At 45.9% G+C, this 26,363-nt stretch overlaps 1 long non-coding RNA gene across 6 annotated transcripts in view; it reads right to left on the bottom strand.

Annotated features, from left to right (window-relative positions):
• The window catches only part of LOC110391418, a 33,478-nt gene that overhangs the window by 2,281 nt on the left and 4,834 nt on the right, over positions 1-26,363 (bottom strand). Inside the window, exons 3-7 of one of the 6 annotated variants that reach the window (XR_002434069.1) lie at positions 15,167-15,303; positions 13,617-13,773; positions 9,141-9,390; positions 7,584-7,800; positions 116-6,553 (exon numbers count right to left, since the gene is read on the bottom strand). This is a non-coding gene — a long non-coding RNA (uncharacterized LOC110391418). Of the gene's footprint in view, positions 1-115; positions 6,554-7,298; positions 7,801-9,140; positions 9,391-11,503; positions 11,677-13,616; positions 13,774-15,166; positions 15,315-26,363 lie in introns of those variants that run through there. The other 5 variants (XR_002434070.1, XR_002434062.1, XR_002434067.1 and 2 more) reach the window with 5 other exon arrangements.

Raw genomic sequence — 26,363 nt, 5'->3', positions numbered from 1 at the left:
AGGGAAGGGAAGGGAAGGGAAGGGAAGGGAAGGGAAGGGAAGGGAAGGGAAAGCAGAAGGGAAGGGAAAGGAGAAGGGAAAGCAGAAGGGAAGGGAAAGGAGAAGGGGAGGGAAAGGAGAAGAGAAATGGATAAAGAAGAAAAGAAAAGGAGAAAAGAAAAGGAGAAAAGGACAGAGAAAAAAAATCAGCCTAAGGCACTGGCCCTGTACCTGCCTCTTCATTCAGAGCTTTCAGCCACAACTGAGATAGAATTACAGCGCTGGAGGAAACTCAATGAAATAATGATTACCCTTTGGATTTAATTAGCACGGAGCTGAGGCGGTGTCAAACAAGCATGCCTGTGCATCCAAACATGCCTCATGGCTCCAGGGAACTCCAATCCAGACTGATTTCTGTCTGCACATGAGGCTGGGGCAGGCAGGCACAGCGCGCACCCCAGCAAGGACATGGAATGGGGACAAGTACTCTGACCTCAGCTGAGTCCAAAGCTTGAGGACCATGGCTGATCCTCCAGGGTGTTTATCATGCTGCACAAACACGTCCAGGGGGGACAACCTCTGTCCCAACATACTAGGTGGTGATGGAGGGAACGTCAACACATCGTGGGGTTTCATGTCCCCTGCCTTACACCACACATCCTTCTGCATGCAGAAATAGCTAAATTTCCCCAAACAAAAACCCAGATGTTATTGCCACTTCACAGTGAACTGGGATAAGGTAAGGAGGAATTTCCATGCCTCTGACCTGGGAGAACCAGCCCTGAAATAAGAAGTAATGGCCTTAAGTTGTGCCAGGGAAGGCTCAGATTGGATATTAGAAAAAACTTCTTCACAGAAAGAGCAGTGATGCATTGGCACAGGCTGCCCAGGGAGGTGGTGGAGTCACCATCTCTGGAGGTGTTCAAGAACCATGGAGATGTGCCACTGAGGGACATGGTCAGTGGACATGGTGGGGGTGGGCTGGGGTTGGACTTGAAGGTATTAATGGTCTGTTTCAACTTAATGATTCTATCAGGAAACGGCAAAGCATGGGTCTGGGCTGCAATGGAGACCCAGGAGACAATCACAGACTCCATCTCCCATCTGAAGGTCCTTCTGAGTTTGCAGAAAGAAAGTCCTTGGAAAGTCAATGACCCCCTACTTCTGGCCATAGGTGCTTTGTTTCTGATGCAGGACAAGACCCAACTGAAGTTTGTTCAAGCAGGCTGTGAAGCCCAGCACATCCAGAGAGTCCACAAAAGCAAAGTGCTTGACTCCCCATGTTCTCCAAGGTTAGTGTCATTATCTTCCTTTTACTGATAGGGAAACAGGCAGAAAGCAAAGGGCTCTAGGGTCATGTTGTACCCAGAACACCTCCCACAACACAAGGCAGCATCAGGAATAAGTTCCTGCTTGTTCACTCCCAGTAGACACTTTGTTGGTCCGATCTTGTAATTATAAGGGCCTGAGATGGAAAGGTTCTGCACAATGAGTGCATTAATGCAGACTTCATCTGCAGGGAGAAAAAAAGACACTCAGAGGAAATAGCGGGGCTTGGGTTTCTAAGCCAGGCTGCTGAGACCAAGTGGAGAGACGCAGCTCTTTTAATTTTAATTAACTCTTTTAAATTTAAAAGAATTCACTCTAGCGGCTACACTTACACCATGAGCTTCTATGTGATAACAGTCAGGAAGCTCTCAGAAATGGCTCCTTTCGTATCCATGGAACAGGAGCTCAAAACTGGCGTGAGACCAGAAATGAACCACTTCTATCCCAGTTTTCTGCCCAGACACTTTGCATGCACCTCTTCCTTTTTATTACAGTCATTACATCTTTCATTACATCTTCCCTATCATTCATCCTGCACATGCCTGCAATGACTCGAGGACAGCACCGTCCCCTAAACCATGAAGTTCCCTGTTCATTCTTCCATCACCTGCACACACGGCTAACAGCTTGGAAATTGCTTTGCAAATTAAGCTGATCAGCTGCATGTGCAGCTCTTCAGATGGTTACACCACGACTGCAGTGCCAGGCAAGATCCACGGGACCCAGAAGATGCTTCTTTATCCCTCTCCCCATAAGATTTTCCTGGGAATACCTACAAAGGGATCCAAGTGGTTGTGTGGCTTGGTTAGCAGAGGGCTGGCATGCAATAGCAAGGTGCACACTGTGTTAGATTTTAATTAATAACATGGCTACAAAGTGTGCTGAGTGCTGGCAGCTGTTCTGGGACGGCGTATAGTCATGACCTTAGGAAAAGCATTACGACCAGTAGAAAAAAATCACAGTTAATTGCACCATCACGGCGTTAGTTGCAGTTTCCAAACATCTGCAACAAAAAAAGGCATTGTCATTTCTGGCAGCTCCCAGCATCGTCACGCAGGGCTGACATTTTCAAATTCCATTTCAAATGCAGCGTGTTCGCCATAGCCTGGAAAAATTTTGTGTTTTGATGGGCAGAAGCAGACAGAGTCCAAGTGTGATTGCTGTCTTTGTGATGCTAGGGAGACATGCAGCCTCACAACCAGGAAAACAGTCGCTCCACTCCCAGCAATATTAACGGGCTAGAATTATTGCCTTCTTAATGAGTGGGAAACCAAGACTTTCAGTAGCTCACTCTTGTCATCCCCTCACCTACGTGGCCAAGAGTTGAACCAGTGTCTGTTAAGACCTTCACTACGTGGCTGTTTCTTTGCTCTGCCCCACGTTCTGCAAGCAGAGGCTTTGTGGATGGAGCTGTTTCTCTGACACCAGCCATAAAATGGATTTTATTCCTTCAAAACAAATAGCTCCCCATTATATTGGCCAGCTCGCCATACTTTCCCTTTGGCAGTAAATAGGATTTCACCCTGGAGAATGAGGGACTGCAATGTGCCGCTTCTAATTAGAAAGGTGTTCAAGAGAAAAGAGGAGGGAATAAATAACCTCCTCATAAATCATTGCAATGAAAGGGGTGGGGAGACTAGTGACTTTAAATGGGTACTTTGGCAATTTCTTTAATGAGAAGGAGCAAGTAATTACATTGACCTTGGAGGCTGCATTATTCTCCTTGGGCCAGAGGAGGGAAACTATGAAGGATTGCTTAGTGCTACCCAAGCAAAGGGTGGTGTTGCAGAAGAATGGCACCGTTAATAGCTTACCAGGGAGTGGGGCATTTGTTATGTACACTCATTTCCTACCTCCTAAGTGATCGTTCTCATGTCTGCCTTTCCTTGGCTTTTCCTCTTTGGATAGGTTAGGTTGGATGGGTTTTGATTGCTCACTCCGCACTGAGCTTGGGCTCTGAGATTTTTTCCATCCTGAACTATTGTCAGAAGCCAATGGGCCTCAGTGACACTTGCATAACTACAAAACCCTGATTTGTCTGGGAGGACACCGCTCTGGGACTACTGAGGGTCTCTAAACTGTGAAAGAGCTGAGCACATTGAGTCAAAACCAGAGATAGGACTGCTCAGGGCAAAATGTAGGGGCAGAACATAGTGCTGTTTTTTATCTCTTACTGACATCTCCATTCAAACCAGCAGCCCAGACTGAACAGAGGGGAACGGACCTTCTGCGCATAGCTCAACTCACCCAGGAGTGAAGATGTGAAAGAGGCAGAACGAATCACATTGCAGCAGTGCTTCTTTCCCTCTTCTGGCTATTAAGAGAGGCCACTGTGAGCAGCTTACCTCTGGGCATAGGGAGAAGTGAAACAAGTCCCACTGCGGGCTGTTCGGAGATGCAACGTTTTCCATCTCTGCTCCTAGCACTCATACTTCCCAAGCAAGTGTAAGGGGATATTGTTCCAATTTTCCTTCTGATTCCACTTCATTTTCAGACCTTTTGTTGCTCTATCTGGTTTTCCCTTGTGGGTCAAAGGCAAATGGAAAGGATGAGAATGGAAATAAAGATATCTACCAAGCCCATCTCTCTTCTCCCTTATTTCTCGTTTTGTTGATAGCCAGCAAATATGTGAGGTCATTAGGAACTAAAGCGAAGCTGTGCAGAGTCTCACTGCATGATTGTCTCCTTCTGAAACTGATGTGATGGGCAGATGCTGTCAGCCATGTGTTTTAATGATCAGGACTGCAATTCTCTGGCAGGAGAGCCATTTGACAGTTTGTCAGACCAAAGTTTTGTTCTTTGGCAGATCACCTGACAAAGGAGACAGACTTCAGCATCATCTGTCACCTCTCTTCATTAAAATATTATCCAGACAAGTGAGTTATAGCAGTCAGGCAGCAGGCTGAGTCTCTGATGGAAGTAATACCTGCTACAGAAATATATAGGGCAGGGTCACTTACAAACTGGAGTGCCAGATACCCTTGAGATATGAGAAAGTCTGCTGTTAAAGGTGTATGAGAACAGATAGATCCTTGCTCTTCTGCCATTTATTTTCCCCCAGGTTGCCCTGTTTTTGCCTCACAGAATTTCTAAAGAAAAATCCAGTCCAGTCCATTACAGGCAGATGTTACGAGCAGCCAGGCCAAGAACTGAGCTTTGTCTGAATTGGTGACAGCCACATTGACCCCTCACATCCCCAACTAAACAAAGTAATTCCCTGCCTGGCAACATCCCAGTGGGAACCACTGGTGGCTCTAAATAAAGCCTGGAGGAAGTCAGTTAAGAACTGGAAAGGAAAGGTTAAACAAATCTAAGCCATATTTACTTTCGAAGGAGATTGGGGTTTGATGAGATAAGGAGCTGCCGTTCTGCAGATCGGATGGAGGCAAGGATCCGGCCCAGTGGGAACGCGAGTGTGCTGGCTTTCCCCTTTCATTCGTGCCAACCAAAGTTCAGAGGTCTTCCTCGGGGAAGATCCCTGCTGTTAGATGCCAAAGTGCTAAACTGCTCAGTGAAGACCCAGAAAGACTGTGCCCAAAGCTTTGTCCAACATATGACTTCTCCTGAGTCCAGAGAAGAAAGGGGAGGCAACAACTGTGTGATTAACTGAAGTGCAGGAGCTTGGTGCAGGGTTTGGAGCAAGAATAAGAGGCTCAAGGCTCCTGGGTTCTCCATGCCATGTGGGCAGGGAGTCACTCCATCCCATCGAGTTTGGGTTTGGGTGGTGCTGTGTGGGGCCAGGGGTTGGCCTCGATGATCCTTGGGGGTTCCTTCCAACTCATGATAAGCTATGATTCTGTGATTGTATCTGCTGTACATGACTGCTTTAGGATGCTGTGAATTGCTTTGTGGTCATTAAAGACCATTTCTGTGTCCATGTCTCAGGCTGAATCCCATTCCAGTGGCCTCCACAATCCTACCTCCTTTCTTACAGTCCTCTCACACCTAGCACTCTCAAACTGATCTCCACCTCTGCTCCTGCATATTCCAGTCTCAGATGCCTCCATCCATTTCTTCTTGACAGCACCTCATTATACTCAGGACCACATTTTGGGTTATTTCTGGGCAAAACTCCGCTTCAACCCAGAACTGCCCATTGAACTGTAAGCCTAGAACTGGCTCATTCACATTGTCTAGTTTCCTTCCGGATTTGGGTTGGACTTACCCTAAAGAATGGCTTTGCTGTACCTGGGACGTTGTCCAAAGTTATTTCATTGACTGCTAGCACAATTGCAACCGATAGCAGAATGTGTTTTATGGGTTTGCCTCATGGTCCTGTGCCTCTCCATGCACCGCCATCTGTGCCCACCTATCACCGTACCCAGCTAGTCACCCCAGCCTGCCTCCCTATCACACTCCTGCACAAGGGGTATTAACTAAAGGGGAGTTCATTTCTCATTAACTCACTTGCCTGCGAGCGCTTCTGCTAGCAGACTTCATCCTGAGGGACACAGAAAGAGTTCAAATGTGTGAGGGAGACGAACTGAGGACTTCTGTGGGCAATGAAACAGGGAAAGACTGAAGACCGTGTGGGTGTGAGAGAGAAATGGGCAGAAATAGGGCGTGCAAAGCTGTGACTGTTCATACATCAGAAAAGCACTGTGAAAGTGAAAGCAAACACAACTGTGGAAGGGAACAGCACAGAATCATGAGTTTGAAGGAAAGCAATTCCAAAACCCCATCTTAATTTGTTTCAGACAGATCCCTTCCTGCTCTTGTTAGCAGGGAGCACTTGGGAGCTGCCCTCGAGCACACGATGACAACCCAGCCACTTATGTTACACACATCGACTAAGCCACCAAACAACTCTCCCCAGGCAGGAAATCATTGCGGAGCTAATTAAAGCTTGTCACAGCGCTCTGCTTGGCTGACCAGCCTCAGCACAGATGAGATGACCTCTGTTAATTGCAGCTGACAACGATCGTTGCATCGGGGCCAAGTCCTTACGTGGGACTCAACACTTGTTGAGAGATGGACACAATGCTCAGTGCTCTGAAGCTGCAGGAGAAAGGGTGGACATGGCAAACCCGTTCATGCACACGGATGGGTCTGGATTTTGCTTGTCCCAATGGGTCGAGGATGCTGCCCACTGCCACATGATCCAGCTGGCAAAACATCAGGCAGGGCAGGCACAAATGGCTGGAAAAATGGGTTTCTATGCAAAAGCATCATCAGTTCTCTTCTAGAAACATGGGATCACCTTCAGCCATCATTCAGTTCCACTGGTAGAGCCTTTCAGGGAGAGCTATATTGATATGGAACAAAACACAGTGTTATGGCCTATGTTTTTCTAGTACTCTCTACAATATTTTCAGGTCTCCCTTGTACTTGGAGCCCAGAAATGGATACGACATTCCAGGTGCAGACTCAGCAGTGCTGAGCAAAGAGGAAGAATCACCTCTCCCGACTCACTGCTGTTACTTTCATAAAATCGTAGAATGGCCTGGGCTGAAAAGGACCTCAAAGATCATCTGGTTTCAACCCCCTGCTGAGTGCAGGGTCACCAACCACTAGACCAGGCTGCCCAGAGCCACATCCAGCCTGGCCTTGAATGCCTCCAGGGACGGGGCATCCACAACCTCCTTGGGCAACCTGTTCCAGTGCGTCACCACCCTCTGAGTGAAAAACTTCCTCCTAATATCTAACCTAAATCTCCCCTGTCTCAGTTTAAAACCATTCCCCCTTGTCCTATTGCTATCCACCCTTGTGAACAATCATTCCCCGACCTGTTTACACACTCCCTTCAAGTATTGGAAGGATGCCTAGTGCAGTTAAGAATAACATTAGCCTTCTTAGCAACCAGGCCACAATGCTGGATTGTGTTCAACTTGGTGCCCACCAAGTCTCCTACATCTTTTTTTTAAATATAAAAAAATTTTCTTGGAGTCACAATATAGAACACCCATAAATTGCTTGGGATCTAGTTGTCCTGTCCTCCACACCAACATCCGCAGTTCTCTCCAATCAAGAATCTAAATGAACTGACAAAATCATTAGCATGATCAGTTAATTAGTGCTCATGCCACTGGGATTAATTTAACAGGTGTGAGTTGCAGGGCAAATGCTTCACCTGCTCTATTTCCTTTCTGCTTGTAATTGAAGGTCCAATTTGCAGAGGGTCTCAGTAGCTGCAGTACACTGGCCATGAGATATTATCATGGCTCATACACTGTGAGCACACAGGAGACAAATCTCCAGGCCATTTTGTCACTCCAGCACTCAGAACAATTTGTGTGACACTCACGGTCATCCCTGGGTCATTACTGATTACTAACGTGCAAGTCCAAGTCCATGGAGATCATTCTGGGGACTTCTCCATTCGTTTGAAGTGGACACTCAGAGCAATCTGGTCTTGGAATCCTGGTTGCGTGTGGGTAAGCAACAACTGATCTCATCCATCCCACCCTGGAGCCTCCTCCAGCTGAGCCATGGGTGGGTGGTGATTCCTCGAGTTCATGTCTGCTGTTGCAGTAAGATGAGAGCTTCGGGAATCTGTCAGGGATGAAAGTCAATGTCATTTGACTACACCAACAATTTTCTAACTCCTGAGTGTAAAACAATGAAATATTTCAACTCAACCAATCTGAGAGGGTTCAAGAATGCAAGACAAGGCACAGCAATTAGTGTGTAGTTTGACGCTTCTGAAAGGGATTTGAAGAATTGTAGAATCAGAGTCCTTTGAATTGGAAGGAACCATTAAAGATCATCTGGTCCAACTCCCCTGCAATGAACAGGGACACCCACAGCTCCATCAGGTGCTCAGAGCCTCGTCCAGCCTGACCTTGGTTGTCTCCAGGGATGGGGCACCCACCATACCTCTGGGCAACCCATGCCAGTGCCTCACCACCCTGACTGTAGGCAACTTCTTCCTTATATCCAGTTTAAATCTCCCCTCTTTTAGTTCGAAACCATTTCCCCGTGTCCTATCACAACAGACCCTGCTGAAGACACGTAAAAAACATGTAAAACCTGTTATTGAGGAAGGGCTCCTGAGAAGCCAGCTCCCAAGAAGGCTGATTTGAAGTTTGTTCCTCAGTGATAGCGATAGCTGAGATGAAAGGCAGCTAAGCTGTCTTTGATATGAAAGCAGGTAAACAAGCAATCAAAAGGAAGAATGTGGGAGGGAGGCAGGGGGTGCTTTGTTTCTCCCTGGGAGAAACACTCACTGGGAGTTGGTCTCATCCAGGAGGTGCAGGGTTGCTGCATTTTCTATGTAAGGACTCCAGTCAAAGCATGACCAGCTTCACCTTCTCTAGCAAACACACCAGCTTTCCATTTTTCTCCCCAAATTTCAGTTCCTATGAAATCTGCTTCTTTACCCAGGTGCTATTTTTAACTTCCAGTACCTTTGGACTCTTTGTGGTGCTAATTATCTTACTCCCTGTGTCCCTAGGGCTGGGCAACTTGATGCTAATACTGATACTCTGCCATTGCACGTCAAGGTAACTTTATCAACAACAGTGGGTTGGAGTCTTTGTTTAATCAGAGCAATGGAGTCCCAGATAAATCAATACCCTTAGCTTTTACCTCACAGGTAAACCAACCAGCTGAAGATTCAGCTCTGTGATGCTACTCAGGGACAAAGCCACAATACTGCAATGGAAAATCAAAGCTACTTAAGACTGTTAGGTTTTATTACGGCAAAAATATTCCTTTGAGTTGGAATTACAACAAAAGCATTCATGTTCTGATCTGATTCCTCCAGCTCAGGTATTATCTCTGGAAGATAAAAAGATATTAAACCTCTGTGTAAAGAATGTCTGGTAAACTGCCAGGTTTCCCTTTTTTTTCTTTTAATTACTGGAAAGGAACATAGGGAACTGTTTCCTTACCTGAGATCTGGAACTACAAGCATTTCATGATGATAAATAACTTGAGAAAACATCCTTCCTCTTATCTTTCACGGTTCCTCTAGGCTCATTTTGATTTTGTTTTTTCTTTAAGAGCAAATCCTGTGTAGCTAATAAGCAGGGTGATAAAACGAAATCAGTGCTCCACATCCAAACTGATGTACTTGCTGCTCTGAGCAATACTTTTCCAGCGTGTCTTTTAGGGTTTCGGTCATTGTTCTCTCTGTTTTGTCTTTGGTAACAATCAAAAAGGAGAAAAAGTAAAATCAGGGTGAAAGGTGGAGTGTAAAATGCTCAGACATAGAGAAGGAAAGGTGCAGGGCACAGTCCCTGCAGATGGGCAGAGGGAGAGGCAGCAGTGGTCTGCGAGAGGCACTGATTCGCATGTATGAGAGTTTCACTTACCCTCCATCCTAGCACCATACCCATGTTTTATGTCTCAGTTGCCCCAAAGCTGTCCTTGGGGCAAACAGCTGTGTTATATCATTACCAATGCCATTGATTGAGTGCTGCACATTTCAGCTCTGGGTTCCTCGATTTTCAGGGCGTGCGCAAAGTGTGTTTCCCCATGGCTCAAGAGGGAATGGCCTCAAGTTGCACCGGGGGATGTTCAGGTTGGATATTAGGAAGAATTTATTCTCAGAAGAAGTGATGAGGCATTGGAACAGGCTGCTCAGGAAAGCAGTGGTGTCACTGTCCCTGGAAGTTTTCAAGAAAAGGGCAGATATCACAACGAGTGACATGGCTTATTGGACACAGTGGTGATGGGTTGATGGTTGGACTAGATGATCTCAGTGGTCTTTCCAACCTTGATGATTCTGTGATTCTGTAATTCTAAGGCAGATGCTCTGGGGGATGAAGGGAAGAGCTCCCACATGGTTTTCAGGAGTGACCCCCATTTGCTGTTGGATTTGGGCTTGCACTGGTCTTCTGTGAAGGGTTTTGGGCTCAGAGCACATTGACTATTGCCAATGGCATCCTGGGCTCCATCAGAAGAGGGGTGGCCAGCAGAGACAGGGAGGTGATGGTCCCTCTCTACTCTGCCCTCGTGATGCCCTATATATGTCCAGGTCTGGGGCACCCAGTACAGGAAAGATGAGGAGCTGTTAGAGAGGGTCCAGAGGAGGGCCACAAATATGATCAGAGGGCTGGAGCACCTCCCCTACGAACACAGGCTGAAGGAGCTGGGCTTGTTCAGCCTAGAGAAAAGAAGGCTGCGAGGAGACCTCATTGCAGCATTCCAGTATTTAAAAGGGGATTATAAACAGGAGGGGAATCAACTTTTTACTCGGGTAGATAGTGATAGGATAAGGGGGAATGGTTTTAAGCTCAAGGAGGGAAGATTTAGATTAGATGTCAGGGGGAAGTTCTTGACAGAGAGAGTGGTGCAGTACTGGAACAGGCTGCCCAGAGAGGCTGTGGACACCCCATCCCTGGAGGTGTTCAAGACCAGACTGGATGGAGCCCTGGGTAACCTGGTCTAGTACCAGATCTGGAGGTTTGTGGCACTGCTTGCAGCAGGGGGGTTGGAACTTGATAATCCTGGGGTCCCTTCCAACCCAAGCCATTCTATGATTCTATTACTAGGAGCATCTTCACAGGACCTTGGACTCCTACTTTGCTTTTGTTTCACCTCCCAATAAACATGCAGCCTACTGATGTCATGTACTTCATGCCCAAAGACACACATGCAAGGTCACATTACTCTGCCTTGAGACAGTGCCCATCAGCTGCCTTCGTGCACTTTCCATCTTGCAGATAATGAGAAGTACGTTTTTTAGGCTCATCTTCTTGGTCAAGAGCTAGGCTCAGACCAGAATACTGCTTTTGCATGGCTACAAGTTTACACCAAGAAATCACCGTGGCTCAGCTGAATTGTTATAATCTATTCATGCAACCAGCACCAACAATTTCCAAAGCAGCTGTAATAGCTTGCTCCAAGGACAGCACTTCTTGTTCGACAGTGAGACCATTTAGCTTTAAAGCATATGCTCCTCCGGGCTCCTCTAAGAGCACTGCTCACGCTTTAAGGCTGGTCGTAATAGGCTCTTGACCTCCATTTGGTTCAGAAGTCCTCACTGAGAAGAAAAAACACTCCCGTGTGGCACAATGGCTTGGAGATGCTGCATTCAGACGATTCCTTTGGAGCAGGGCTGTTTACAGAGCAGCAGGCAGTACGCTGAAATGTCGGCCCTCCTTTAATTCAGACTGTAGAGGCGAGCAGTTTCCTTCCTGCATTTTCATGAGCAGGCATTCCTGACTTTGAGCAAAGTAATGAGATTCATCTTGTTCTCCTCCACATTTGATATCACATTGTCCTCGGGCATTTAAAGGAATTATTTTGCTTTTTTTTTTTTTTCCTCCGCAAGAAAGAGACGTGTCGCTTCTTTCTCTATCTTTGATTTCACCAAAGTTTCAATTTGTTCAGCCTATTAAAACCCACCAAAGGAAGGCATCTGAAAACCCTGTTGTGCCTTGCAGAGTTCAGTCACAATGGAGTTCACAGGCCACGCTTCCCCTAAAATAGAGGAAGAGGTTTAGTCTTGCAAAACCTTGCTGAAATCCATCAGTTTAATTAGGAACTATTTTGCAGGGGTGGAAAATAATTATTGTGCATACAAAGTGGAAATGACCAAAATTGCCTCATTAATGTTGGTTCATTGTACCCAGCACATAATGAGTAGAGAAGGGAGACCCCTGATGAATGGTACTGCCTCCACGCCAACACGTTCCGCATCCGTAACGGCTGAATACAGCTCCTTTTGTGGGAGCAGTGGTGCAGAGAGGAGGCAGGGCCAGAGTCAGACACGTGGACCTACACGGTGGTGCCACCTGGCTCCTGTGTATGAGCCCATAGGTTAGAGCTTGGAGCTGGACTTCCAAAGGGATGACCTAAGATACAAATTTCCCCCGGGTCAGGGGTTTCTGATCACACCTAGTCCATCACTTAGGGCTTGCCCATTGGACCTTTCAGAATCATTCAGAGGCACAGAACATACAGGTGAGGAGAGAACACCACCCCAAACAAGTTTCTCCAATATCATAGTGTCATAGAATAGTTTTGAGTTGGAAAGGACCTTGGAAGACCATCTAGTCCAGCTGCCCTGCAATGAACAGGGACATCTACAGCTCCATCAGGGTGCTCAGAGCTTAAACAGGTCATTGTGCTGTGGGTATGTAGCTGCAATGATAGCAAGATAGCAAGAACCCACACCTCCATCCAAGTCTGAATCATTACCATAGAATCATAGAATGGCTTGGGTTGGAAGGGACATTAAAGATCATCTAGTTCCAACCCCCCTGCTATAGGCAGGGACAACTCCCTCTAGACCAGGTTGCTCACAGCCCCATCCAGCCTGGATGATGAAGATCAGGGTTGGATATCAGTGCAGGTGTGGGATGGTCCAGAAGAGAATCATAGAATCATAGAATTGCTCAGGGTGGAAAAGACCTTAAAGATCATCAAGTCCAACCACAACCTAACCATACAACATAGAACATAACTTCTGACAGTGATTTTCAACCCCAACCCCCCCATGGAGCTACAAACTCTTGTAGAACAGCTGGCATGACTGGGGTAGATGTTACTACTTCCAGGCCTTTAGAGGAGCCATGGACTCCCAAGTAGCTGCACACCAGAGGATTAAACTGCTCTCCAGGCAGAAGACATGGGAAGGTTTTCCCTGTCTATTTCAGGGGAGTTGGACTAGATGGCCCTCAGAGGTTCCTTCCAGCTCTAAGGATTCTATGATTCTGTGATTCTAAGGTGACCTGCCAAGGAGACCAACGTGCATCTGGGGTTAATAGTTGTGTTGAACTGCTCTTTAATCTTCTTTCTTAAATGCTTGGGGAAAAGTCATTTTAGTGATTAGGCACATGAAGCTCAGTGAACTTTTAGTGGGGCTGTATGTCAGTCCCTCACAAATGGCACATGCAACACAAGTCGATGAGGAGTCAGCTCATCTTATTTTAGAGGCACAACACATCATCTGTCTTACCCTAAGGCTGACATCTAAAATGGGTCAGGGAATCACTTTAACAGTGGACATTTGTCTTTTATGACTGAAAAAAAAAAATGGAGCTGAGGGTGACTCCATCACATGTAGACATTTGCATTTAGATGTGTGAAGGAAAATGAAGTCAGTACCACTCTGAGATGGATGTGGCTTGCGTATAGGAACACAAGGATGCTGGGTAGGGTCAGGAAGACCAATGGCACAAAACACAGTCAGTGCTCTGTCTCAGGGCCCAGAAATCCTAGAATCATAGCATTGCTTAAGTTGGAAGGGACACTTAAAATAATCTAGTCCAACTCCCCTGCAATGAACAGGGACACCTACAGCTCCATCAGGTGCTCAGAGCCCATCCAGCCTGACCTTGAGTGTCTCCAGGGACAGGACATCCACCACCTCTCTGGGCAACCTGTGCCAGTGCCTCATCACCCTTATCACAACAAACCTTTTCCTTATATCCAGAGCCATCCTGGATAAAGTTGCTGACTAGCAGTGCCTGAGTGCCTCTTTGGATGGATGTGCCTTTTTGGAGAAAGCTGCTCTTACCCCAAAGAATGAATGAAAATGGGAACTCCACGTTAGAGCTCTTTCTAACTTTCTCCCTGTAGAGAGAAGAGAAACCAATTTCACTGTATAGACAGATTTTATACAAACAAAGACACCCAGAGCAGAAAAAAAAATAACTCAAACTTTTGTAGTTTTCAGGCTCTACAAGTCACATTCATGTACACAAAAGTATCTATAAAAAAGAACAATTGTACATCAGGGCTCTAAGAAAAGAACACTCCTGTCCTGTGGGGAACAGGATGGCATTGGCAGGCCAGCAAAGCCCTTTTCATCTGAAATATCTACGTTTCCAACTCTTTGCACATGTAATTTTGCACCTCATTGCTCCTAATTGAGTGGTTTTGAAAACCCATCCTGTAGAGCTATCCATTACTCTGCCACTGCCAGTGTCAAAGAAAATAAGTTCTCAGACACTTCTGTCTATAAATAATTCTGCTGCCATGAAGATATCTGCAGGGAGTGCTGACAGCTATCTCATTACTGGCGCATTTCTTGGTTTTCTATCCAATTGCTTGCTTTCTCCCTCCAGCTTCTCCCCAAAAGGAAGGGGCAAGGCTTCCTAAGCAGCATTTCCAGCACCTTCCTTTTCCCACAGTAGATGCCACAACCACCATGAGAGCAGCCATCCCTGGGATGGGGCTCAGCAAGATTTCTGGTGCTTGTGTTTGCCCGAGATCACTCTTAGCAATTATCCAGAATCAGAATCACCAAACTCCAGCTCCGGCCATTACCTCCTGCTAACCCAAATTCCACCGTGCAGTTTCAGCAGGACATGTGATTCTTCATGCTGAACAGTTGGGCATCTTTAAACCCCAGCTGTGGTTTATCTCACAGGTAGCTGCATTTGGGTGGGAATAACTGATTTCTTTATATTTGGCCCTAAAAACCAGTTCTGAGTTTTGGGGCAAACACCATAATGTTGGCTTTTGGAGCGGGAGGAGGATGATCAAGAGCAGCTTGGTTGTTTCCAGTAAGAATCATTACTGAGGTGGGACTTTGGGGTGGGGTTTGCCATAATACAATGAACTTATTCACAGCAGCGATTGAACAGAACGACTCCCAGCTTGCAAGGGAACAAAACTTATATTCTGAGCTCGCAGTCCAAATACCCAAGCAGCTGTGTAATGCAGGCAAACCATCACCTCTTGCTCTCACTTCCCCACAAATCACCACTGTAACACCGACAGCAGCGCAGCATGAATTTAAAGTGTCTGCACTGCTTTTCCGCCAAGTCTTCAACAAGTGCTTGCACCCTCTGGTTCCTCCCACTGCAATATTTAGCCCATAATTAAACAAGCACTGGAGATAAATAGCTGACAGCTTAAAAGCACTTCTTCACACTCTTCTTCTCACTTTGTAAACACAGACCTTATTTCTCCCATAAACTGCAGAGCACAGCTATAACTCACTCTTACCAGCATTGCCTACCTCTGGCTTTTCTTGCCCAAGTCCTGGCTATACGTCATCAGCTGGGCTGCAGTTCTGTCCCCAAATTTGTCTTCTTTTAAATCAGAAAATGGCTTTGTCCGCCTCTGAGGATGGATGGAAACGTCTCTGAGAGGGACCTGTTGAAACACTGTCCTCAAGTCAGCAGCACGCTCTGTACGAGGATATGGCTGTAACGTATGGGTCACAATTCTTACGAGTGAGTCAGAGGAAAGAATTTGTTGAATTTCTCCAGAGTAGATCAGTTCTGATGAAATAAGTTAATATCATTTTTGTCTTGGCTTGGAAATCCCCCTCCTGCCAATGGAAAATGTTCTCCTTATGGGATGGAGCTGGAGGATGCTGGCACATGGACAGCTTTGAGGTTTCACTCTGGAGCTTTTGGCCTTCCAGAAGATGCAATGGGCAGTGCCAAGGTGGGAAAGGCTTGAGCGGGGGGGGCTTACAGCAGGGGGGCCTTGCCCTGCGATATGGGGCAGAGGTGCTGCATGTGGGGTCTTAGAGCACCATCTGCTGGCACCTTCCCCCAGATGAAACCCGTGTGGGTTTGAAGGGAGGTGGCCATGGCCAGGACTGCGGAGGGGGCATTGCTGAGAGCAGAGAGGGCTGCAGGCAGCTGGAGGAACCCCAAGCTCTCCTGTGGGCTTCCAAGGGAATACGGAACAAGGGAAAACAGGACAAAGCCTTTTCTTACTGCTGCAGTCAGAGTGAGCAGGGGGGTAGGTGCCATCCATGCAGCTGAGAGGGCAGGAGGTGGAGAAGAGAAAGAGGGTCAGAGCAGGCTTGTTTGAGCCCACCACGCCAGCAGGGGTTTGGGACCATTGCCTTGCAGTGTCTCTGATGCCACGTTGCTGGGTACATTGTGAGGGAGACCAGCACCCGTGCCCCCTTGTGTGTCTGTTAGCATCTGTGTTGGGTTTCCTTTTCTATGATTTTCCTCCTCCAAGATTTACATGTCTGAACTAGATGCCTACATGCCCTATTTTGCCTCATTTCCCGTATGACATTCTCAAACATATTTTTTTCTCCTTTACTCTCTTTCAGTGCTTTTCTCTTCTATACATTAGTTCCAAGACCACCATCCCCAGACCAAAGTGTTTTTCCAATATTGTGCCCAACAGCTTGGTTCTTCAGCACTAAAATAGCCAGCTATGGTGCTGATCAGATAGGACAGCTTCACATGAGATATTTTTGGCTGCTAGATTTCATCAACACCTCCAAGACAGAGGTCTACAGACACCTTGTAGTTGACATCTACAGTCAAATTTTGCTTCCGAACAGAAAGAGCTCTGAAAATAGAAAGGATTGCCCTGCTCACAAGGCCAGTCCTCTGTTTTCATAAGCTGCTCATCCTGTTATATCCTCCATCAATCCTTTCTCGCACCTGTAATTTATACAGGGCCATAATGTTGGAGCATTTCTCTCATTCATGCAGAAAATAGACAGCGTTCTGCTTGAGGGAGGTAAACTTTCTGCATGTAATAGCAGAGCAGAAGTGTCTGAGATGACAGACAGAGAGGATATGTAAGTGGCATATTGATTTTTACGTGCTGCAAATAGCCAAAGGAAGTTGTCTCTTGATACACTTGGACTAACAAAGCACAACACTTGGAACTGGAAGCGCTGCTGCCACAAAGCAGAAGAAGGGTCTGCAGTCTCTCTGCCTTCGGTGCAGAGCAGGCTGAAGCAGTTATAAGCCACATAAAGCTGGTTATGAGCCGCTCATCAAATATGAGTCACCAAATCATCATCTACTGAGCCTTTCACCGTGTTCATCTTCCTCTGTGCTACTTGCACGCTGCACTGCGGGGAGGTGAGGAGGCAGGGATGAGAGGGGGTGAGTCCCAGCTCTTGGGATTTTGCAATTCAGAAGGTTCTCAGTCTGCGTTTTTAAACGCTCTTCTACCACTTACGCGATATGAGGCAAAACCCTTCATCACCTAGCTCTTCAGCTTAGGTTACTGGTTATTGAAACAGAATGTAAATGTATCTGTCACTGTTGTTCACCCATGTAGCTATGCCTACACTGTCCGGGGTGTTAGCTGCAGACTGTATTAGCATCCAAATTTACTTATGTAAATACAAGATCGTGCTCCAGTGTTGGCTCTGGTAGGAAACCTTAAGGGGAGCCTAGCTGCCCAAACAGGGCCTGAGCCCACTGTCAGCTGCTTCTATATTTCCCTTATGCCATAGCAGCAACACTGAGTGAGGTTGAGTCTCCAGAAACAATTGTATACCCTTCCCCTCCTCTTCTTGAAGATCTCCAGAGGTCCCTTCAAACTCGTACAATTCTGTGATTCTGTGAACAGGGAAACATACTCTCACTTACAAGAAAAGGAGGAAGGAGGACTCAGGGAACTACAGGCCAGTGAGCCTCACTTTTTTGCCTGGGAAGATCATGGAAGAGATCTTCTTGGAAGATATGTTAAGGCACATGAGGAATGAGCAGATGATTTGAGACAGCCAGCGCAGCTTCACCAAGGGAAGGTCATGCCTGACCCATCTGGTGGCCTTCTGTGATGGAGTGATGGCATTGGTGGACAAAGTGAAGGCAACTGGTGTCAGCTACCTGGACTCATACAAGGCCTTTGACACGGTCCCTAACCACATCCTTATCTCTAAATTGGAGAGGGATGGCTTTGAAGGGTGGACTATTCCTATGGACTACATGGGTAAGGAATTGGCTGGAAGGTTGCAGCCAGAGGGTTGTAGTCAATGGTTGTCTGTCCACGTGGAGGCCAGTAACGAGTGGTGTCCCCCATGGGTCTGCCTTTGGACCGATACTCTTTAACATCTTTATCAGTGACATCGATGATGGGATTGAGTGCACCCTCAGCAATTTGCTGATGACACCAAGCTGAGCAGTGCAGTTGATACAGCAGAAGGAAGGGATGCGAACCTAATTGAGATTCAACAAAGCAAAATACAAGGTTTTGCACTTGAGTGGAGGAAATCCCAGATGCGTATACAGACTGGGAGAAGAAATCCTTGAGAGTAGCCCTACTGGGAAGGTCCTAAGGGTCCCAGCTGATGAAGAACTGAGCATGAGCCAGCAGTGTGCACTTGCAGCCTAGAAGGCCAGTGGTATCCTGGATTCCATCAAAAGAGGGGTGGCCAGTAGGGAGAGGGAGGGGATTGTCCCCCTCTGTTCTGCCCTCATGAGGACCCATCTGGAATACTGCGTCCAGGGCTGGGGCGCCCAACACAGGAAAGTTGTGGAGCTTTTGGAGAGAGTCCAGAGGAGGGCCATGAAGAAGATGGGAGGGCTGGAGAGCCTCTCCTATGAAGACAGGCTGAGGGAGTTGGGCTTGTTCAGCCTGGATAAGAGAAGGCTGCGGGGAGATCTCATTGCAGTCTTCCAGTATTTAAAGGGAGATTATAAGCAGGTGGGAAATCAACTTTTTAGTAATAAGACGAAGGTGGAATGGTTTTAAACTAAAGGAAGGGAGATTTAGATTAGATGTCAGGGGGAAGTTTTTTACTGAGAGTGGTGAGGTGCTGGAACAGGCTGCCCCATTCCTGGAGGTGTTTAAGGCCTGCTGGGATGGGGCACTGGGCAATCTAGTACTTGATCTAGTAGCAGCCCTACCCATGGCACAGGGATCGGAACTTGATATCCTTATCCTTCCAACCCAAGCCATTCGATGATTGATTCTATGATTCTGTGACTCTGTGGTTCTATGATTCTTTGATTCTATGAACAGCATGTGTTTCTAGGGTGGGTTCATGTCATTTCAAGACTTCTGAAGTCCTACACCAATTCTGCCTAAGCTGGTCAGCCTGGGTTCTGTGTAAAATTAACAGGAGAAATGTAGGCAGTCTTACAGTATGATTCATTTGACTCCTTTTTAGAATTCTGCTTTAAGATGAAATTACAGCTTCCACTGACAGAAATGGCATCTTGTGGTATCAAGCTTGCATGGAAACATCTACTTTGTAAGTATTTATATTTCATTCAAAAAATTCAACCTCTGAAGTGTTATGATGAAAATGCTGTGTGTGGGTAAAGAGGAAGCACACCATATATATGAGGAAAGCCAAGAACTTACTGTTAGCATAACTAAAATTTTAATTACTTTAATCAGGAATCGCTATTAGTCTTGATCTAATTATTATAGATAAAGAGAGAATAACAATCCAAAATACAACGCAGAAAAGGTCTTAAAAATAATAAGAATACAATTCAAAATATGTTGTTTATGTTACTGTCTTATCCTTCCTCTCTTTGGGATCCACTTTGGGTCTTTTTTCTATGCTTGCTGATATTCTTTCACAACCTTCTCTTTCTTCTTGAGTCTACCAATCTCTCCCATGTCCAGACTTGCTGTATACTGTGCCCTGTACGTACATTAGATATTTCTTTGTTCTCTTTGTTACCCCTAAAACTAGTTTTGTCCATGTCTGCATTCCTTTAACTGACCGTGGGTGAGTTGTTTATAACCAGAAGGTCTCCAGCTCCAGCCTGTGCCCTATCTCTTCTCATCCCACGCTTGCACTCCTCTACACCACGTCCTGTATCTTCACTTCTCAAGGTCTCTGCTATCATACCAGGCCTGTATTTCTCCATATTACATCATGGTGTTACAGTTGTTTGCATCTCATTCCTCGCAGAATAACTGCTTGCTACTGCTGTCCATGCAAACTACAGTTGATCATAACACAAAAAGCAAAGCAAAGCAAACCAAACATAGGCACCTGGTCAAATAGAGAAATGGCTGCCACAGCTAAACTGAGTAAAGCTAAGCTCAGGCAGGTCAGGAAAAGTTCAGACAAAGCAAACCTGGCAAGGCTCAGTCCTGAAAACTCCAAACTGCAGGACAAAAATTATGGCCTGTTATGACCAAAGGTAATATGGGATCACAGAGCACACTTAGAGAAGACAAGAAACACCAGTGGCATCATGATACTCACAGTCCAGGAGAGCACTGTGCTCCAGTCTGCTTCATCCTACAGCATCCCAATATCAGAGAACAGAAAAATAAGGCATATCAAGGCTCCTCGGTGAGCATGGGCCACCAGTAAGAGCTCCAGAGAGTATTTCACAAATGCACAGTTAAAACATCGTTGTAGTAACTCCAAGCTTTTTGGAAGACAGCCTGTACAAAAGTGTCTGTATGAAATAATGAGCGATCCCTTATGACAGTCTCTTATTAGCTGAAGCATAGTGCGGCAATGGCAGGAAACTGTAGGATATTTTTCCTGCTTTCAGACATCTACAGAACACAGCACTAAAGCTTGTCCTAACTCCATTCCCAAGAGCAATGATGGGGGCTCAAGGGAGCTACTTGGTTCAGTTTGCCCACCTGGCTGAGCGGGCAATGCAGTCATTTCATTGCTTTCAAAAGAAGCAGTTCTCCTGCAGTTCCCCCAAGCACTTACGAGAAGCATATCCTTGCCTGTGGGAGAGCTTAGGCTACAGAACATCGTATGTTTTTCTAGTGAAGCCCAGGAAAACTCTTTCTGATCTCCATGGAAGCGCTCTGAGGGCTGACCTAGACGCAAAGGTGTCATGTCATCCTCCTTTATCAGCACAGGTAGGAGGAACCAGTGCCTCTACTAAGCAGCAGATAGACTGAGACTGGCTCCAGCTGGGCCCAGAATAGCTCATTCAAAGCAGCACCCCGATGCCCTTTTACTTACCATGATTCTACACCCAAGTTATTCTGCTGATACCTCAAATAGCGATTTCTGACATATCTTTGTGAGTAAAGTGAATTTCATGCTTTATCTGTGGATCTCCTTCACAGCAAGACTTAGGTATACCGAAGATCTTGTCTTGACTTGCATTGCTCTTCTCCTATGTATAAATGGCCCCAGGACTGCTGGGTTTCTGAGGTTTAAGCTGAATTTCAGGACCAGGCTGATGCTCGTGTTCCTCACACACACGTGTAGACAGAGGAACAGCTCTGAAACCTGCTTGGACAGAAAGGCTGGAACCCATTTAGGGTGTTACCATGCAGGGCCAAGCTCTGTTCCCATTATCCAGACAAGGACTTGGGAGCTGAGAAGGGTACAGCCATCTCACCTCAGCTCTTCCTAAACACGGTGTGGAAGTTTTGTACTTGGCCTTGTTGCCCCTCATAGTACAGATGGATCCACTTCTCAAGCCTGTCCAGATCTCTCTGGATGGCATGCCTCCCTCCAGCATCACAACCATACCACACAGCTTGGATTTTAGGATTGTTCATTCAGTGACGTACATTCCTTTTGAGGGGGGTACTGCAAACAGCAGGATAATCTATTTTACTATCTTACCAGACCCATCAGAGAATTAGACATTAATCTTTCATCCGAGATTGCTAAAACAGGAGGTTTCCCACATGCTGACAATAATCTCCCCCCTCCTAGGACCAGTTTTTCTAGGATAATAAATAAGTCACTTTAAGAAAATCCCCAGATTCCACTTCCTTGATGCCTGCTCTGACACGTAGCCCCAGCCTTCCCCTTCTGCTCAGCCAAGGGCAAACAAGACATCCTGCGAGCAAATAAATAAATAAATACAATAAATCAGCTTTTATAGTGTGGCTCCCCTTTCCCCCCTGCCTCTCTGCATCTGAGGTTCCTCTCCATGCTAAGAATTAGGAGGTATGTCAGGCTGGTGGAACCAAGCCCAAACTTCCCTGAGAAAACAGAAGAGTCAAAGGCATGTTTGGAAAATAAATATCAAAGCTGGCAAGCAAGGCCCAGGAAAGACGGAAGTGGCATTGTTAGAAGCTGGTAGGAGCAAAATTAGAGGGGTTCTGCAAGGCAGTTTCACACAGGACTCAACACTGACAGAGCATTCTGCCAACAATATCTGGGGAATATTGCTCCAAGAGCAAAAGAAAGAGCACTGGGCCTTGAGCAGGGAAGAAATTAGAAGTGTCTGTCTCTGCCACTCTGAAAACACAAGGAATAATAATAGAGTGTGAGAAATAACGGTGGAGGGGAAAAAAAAAAAAACAAGTGAGGAGAAACTAGCAACAGAAAAGCATGTCAGAGTTATAAAAAGAGACAGAGAAGGGAATTTTATTCATGAGCCTTCCAAATGCATTTGCCATTATCGCAGGCATGAGAATATTATTCTGCTGCTGTCAGGGGGCATGTGACTGGGGCTCCAGTCGTCAGAAAATCACTGCCAGCTGTCAGAGGGCCAAGCCATGAAGGGCGATGGGCCAACACCAATCACACTGTCAAGAAATGCATTTGCTTGTCCAGAGATTAGCAGTCTGGCCTCAAGCTTTGAGAGAGCATTGGCTAAAAAAATGGAGATGGTCATGTGAACGGTGCAGCGTGCCCAGCAATGGAAGCAGGGCATAGAATGCTCCTTTTAAAAGGTGTTCAGCTCTTTCTGTTTGTATCTGGCACATCAGGAAGGCATTGAATAGTATAGCGTGTGTTTGTTCTGACGGCATGACAAAGAGATTAACTAATCCAGAAACACTGTTCAGCCTTTGATTGTTGGAAGGTGATCTCTCCATGCTGGCAATGGTAAGGCTGCACCTCAAGTACTGTGGGTACTGTGTACCCAGTTCTGGGCCCCTCACTACAAAAAGGACACTGAGGCCCTGGAGCATGTCCAGAGAAGGGCAACAGAGCTGTGAGGGGTCTGCAGCACATTATGGGTCTTATGGGGGGTGGCTGAGGGAACTGGGATGGTTCACTCTGGAAAAGCAGAGGCTCAGGGGCAACCTTACTGCCCTCGACAACTCCCTTTAAGGAGGCTGTGGCGAGGTGGGGGTTGGCCTCTTCTCCCAGGTAACAGCAGTAGGATGAGACAGAATGGCCACAAGTTGTACCAGGAGAGGTTCAGGTTGGATATCAGGAAAAATTTCTTCTCCAAAAGAGCAGTGATGCATTGGCACAAGCTGCCCAGGGAGGCGGTGGAGTCACCATCCCAGGAGATGTTCAAGAACCGTGGCAAAGTGACACTGAGGCACATGGTCAGTGGGCATGGTGGGGTTGGGTTGGGGTTGGACTTGGTGATTTTGGAGGCCTTTTCCAACTTTAATGATTCTGTGATCGATGGGTTGAAGTTGTACAGCACCCACCTCTGAGAGCATCACAACTTTCTGTGGGAAGACTGACAAGAGAGAGCTGATGTGAGGTGGACTTCTGCTGAATCTTACTACCCATTCCTTTAAGCACCATCAGTCCCCTATAATCTGTATCAGCCATACCCGATTGTGGACATGGCGTTGTGCAGCAGAACTGATGCAAACAATTCAGACCTCGAGCAGCACAGTCTGCCAACCTCAGTCAGCAATGCTCTTACAGAAAACCCCTGGACGAGCAGAGCTCATTCCACAGGCTTTGTGCTTCTGTGACAAGTGACAAACCCCGGCTTGCTTTTTGAAGCACAATTCATAGAGGAGAGTCACTGTATCACAGAATCATAGAATCCTTAGAGTTGGAGGGGACCTTTAAAGGCCATCTAGTCCAATTCCCCTGCAGTGAACAGGGACACCACAGCTAGGTCAGGTTGCCCGGGGCCTGATCCAGCCTTGCATTGAAAATCTCCAGGGAAGGAGCATCAACCACAGCTCTGGGCAACCTGTTCCAGTGCTTCACCGCCCTCACTGTAAATGATTTTTTCTTTATATCTAACCTAAATCTACCCTGTTTGAGCTTGAATCCCTTCCATGAGACAGTCCAGTTTCTACCAGGAGAATATAAAGCCATTAATACAGCTCACAGAGGTTTTGTGTTAAGCATAGTGGGCCATGGTTAAACCCTGTATTAGCATTGCCTAACTTTTAGATCCCAGCTACTGTGGCATTTGAACTCAGGAACTCATCCAATGATTTAGAATGTCCAGGGCTGCCACACTCAGCACTCCATATAGAGAGTTGTCTGCTATTGTAGACATAAGGACTTCAAACAGAATGCAGAAAGTGATTCATACGCATTAGGTAGCTCCATATGGTGTAATTAATCCATTCACATTGTAATCAAATAATTGCATCGCTTTTGGACAAAGATTTTCAGAAAAGCATATCATGATGGATCAACTCTCCTCTCCAGTTTTGTTATGACATTGTATTAAGTTTGGCTTGACGAACACCTGGGCACTGCCATGCCCAGAAGCCAGCTCTCATTCATATAAACAAGTAGTAAACCATATACCTAATATACATAATTTGACAGTTGGACGAGATGATTTTAGAGGTCTTTTCCAATCTTAACAATTCTATAATTCTATGATACTATAATATATATGCATAAATAGTATATGTAAAGTCAATTTGAATGCATAAATATACACGCATATGTATACAATATGTAGCATGCCACATATATGTATGTATAGAAATAAAATATGTACATACATATAAAATATGTAGCATATTATATATGTAAAGCATTGACTTTTTACAGTATAAGACAATATGGCTTGCTTCTCAGGAGCTGATGCCAGCAACAAAGCAGAGATGGGAAATCTCCTGGAGATTTCTTTCCTTTCCTGCCCATTAATGAGCTCTGCTACTGAGACCAATCACCAAATGGTCACTGTAGGAATGACCATGGAACAGATGGAAGAAAGTTGCAAGTGGAAATGTACTACTGTATTTCCTCGTGCTTCCTTCTCTCCCCCTTTTAGTTCACAGGTCTGAATTATTCAAGCTATGTTAATAAAGTCAATTTGAATTGTCTGAGCAGGCTCCTTTATTAATGACATGTTAAAAGAAAGAATTTGGCTGAGGTGTAAGTTGATTAGCTCACTGGTAATTAACTGATATCCAGAAAAGTAACAAAGGATTTTTGCCAAGTAAATAATTACTCATCTCTTTCCTCTCGTCCTCCTTCCTGCAGTAAAGGACAGAAGTATAACAGTGGCTTCTTTAGATGAGCAGAACCTGCTTCATTTCCTGGCTAGGTAGAAAAATTTGCATAAGCCTGGGGTAGATATGTATGTCATCTTCCCAGAGATCAAGGAAGAAAATAGCAGATGCCTTTCCTTCCGTAGGTGCCATGCAACTGAAGGTATTTTGATGGTTCTTTTTTTTTTTATTTATTATTACTATTATTCTAACATCTGACATTTTAATACGTCTGTATCTGCTTGCTCCTAGTGGTTTTCCCCTTTTCCAGGGGTTTCCCAGAATAGCAGTGCAAAGGAAGCGGCTTTTCCTAGCAATGAGCCCAAATGCAAAGCAGTGCGCAATTGGATGGGGTGGGATATATTATCTTCCACATTCAGGCACTAATTGCCTCATTTTACAAGTGAAAAAATGGTCTGTGAGTGCTTTTTTCTCTAAACTGAAACTCAGAGAATGCAAGTGAGGCATTGGTAATAGCTAGTTCCTCTGACTCTATCCCTACAAGGATTCTGGGAAGAAAAGCTGCCAATAATGACATTTAAAGCTGAAGTATTTGGAAGCTGACATTATTATAGGATGTGAGACTTACAAGCTGAGAAGCCTGTCTCAGTATTGCATGCCTAAGATGTTGAATATGATCTATTAAAATACAATCCTAGAAGACTTTAAATTAGCCTGTCTGTCTCAAAATCAGTTTCTCGTTGCTCACCATGTTGCCTTAAAGATTGGCCTTAAGCCACCCTTGCACTGTTGGGACTTCCATTCCTGCATTAGCTGGTCACAAATAAGCCCCTGCTCAGTCTCCATCTCTCCATACACTGAAAATGGTAAGAGTGGGAAGGATTATCTCCCCCTGTGCCACAACAGCACCATGATATAACATACAGATGTAACCTAAGATAGATTCAGCGTTGTGCTCTCCCCAGAATCCTTTCTCAGCCCTTTTCCTAGGGATCTAGCTGGGACAAGAACATAATGAGAGGAATGCTACTCTCACCATTGTAACAAAGAGCTGCTTCAAGGTTTTGAGTCCCAGATGGGCTCAGTGCTGCCTTGCCAAACCCTGGACAAAGACAGCATTTTGTTGCCCTCATCCTCCGGCATGTCTCTCTTCTTAGGTTTTATATAGGGAGTTTTTAAGCTGCTCTAAGGATTGTATATTGCACAGGGAGGTAAGATATCTAAAAGTAAGGCTGCTTGCCATGAATGCCTGAGTTCCAGTCAGCTGAGGTCAAAGCAGTTCCAAAGAGTCCATTAGACATCCACTTGTCACGGGCCCTGTGACAATAGAAAACAGAGCAGGAAGCTCACAGACCTCAAATCAGAGCAGGGTGCTTTGCACAACTGAATAAGGAGATAAACAAGATTCAAGGCCTCAC

Source organism: Numida meleagris, chromosome 1, assembly GCF_002078875.1.
Source record: "Numida meleagris isolate 19003 breed g44 Domestic line chromosome 1, NumMel1.0, whole genome shotgun sequence".
NCBI lineage: Eukaryota > Metazoa > Chordata > Aves > Galliformes > Numididae > Numida > Numida meleagris.
Note: the sequence above shows the minus strand (reverse complement) of the source record. Positions and strands in the feature narration are given on the sequence as shown.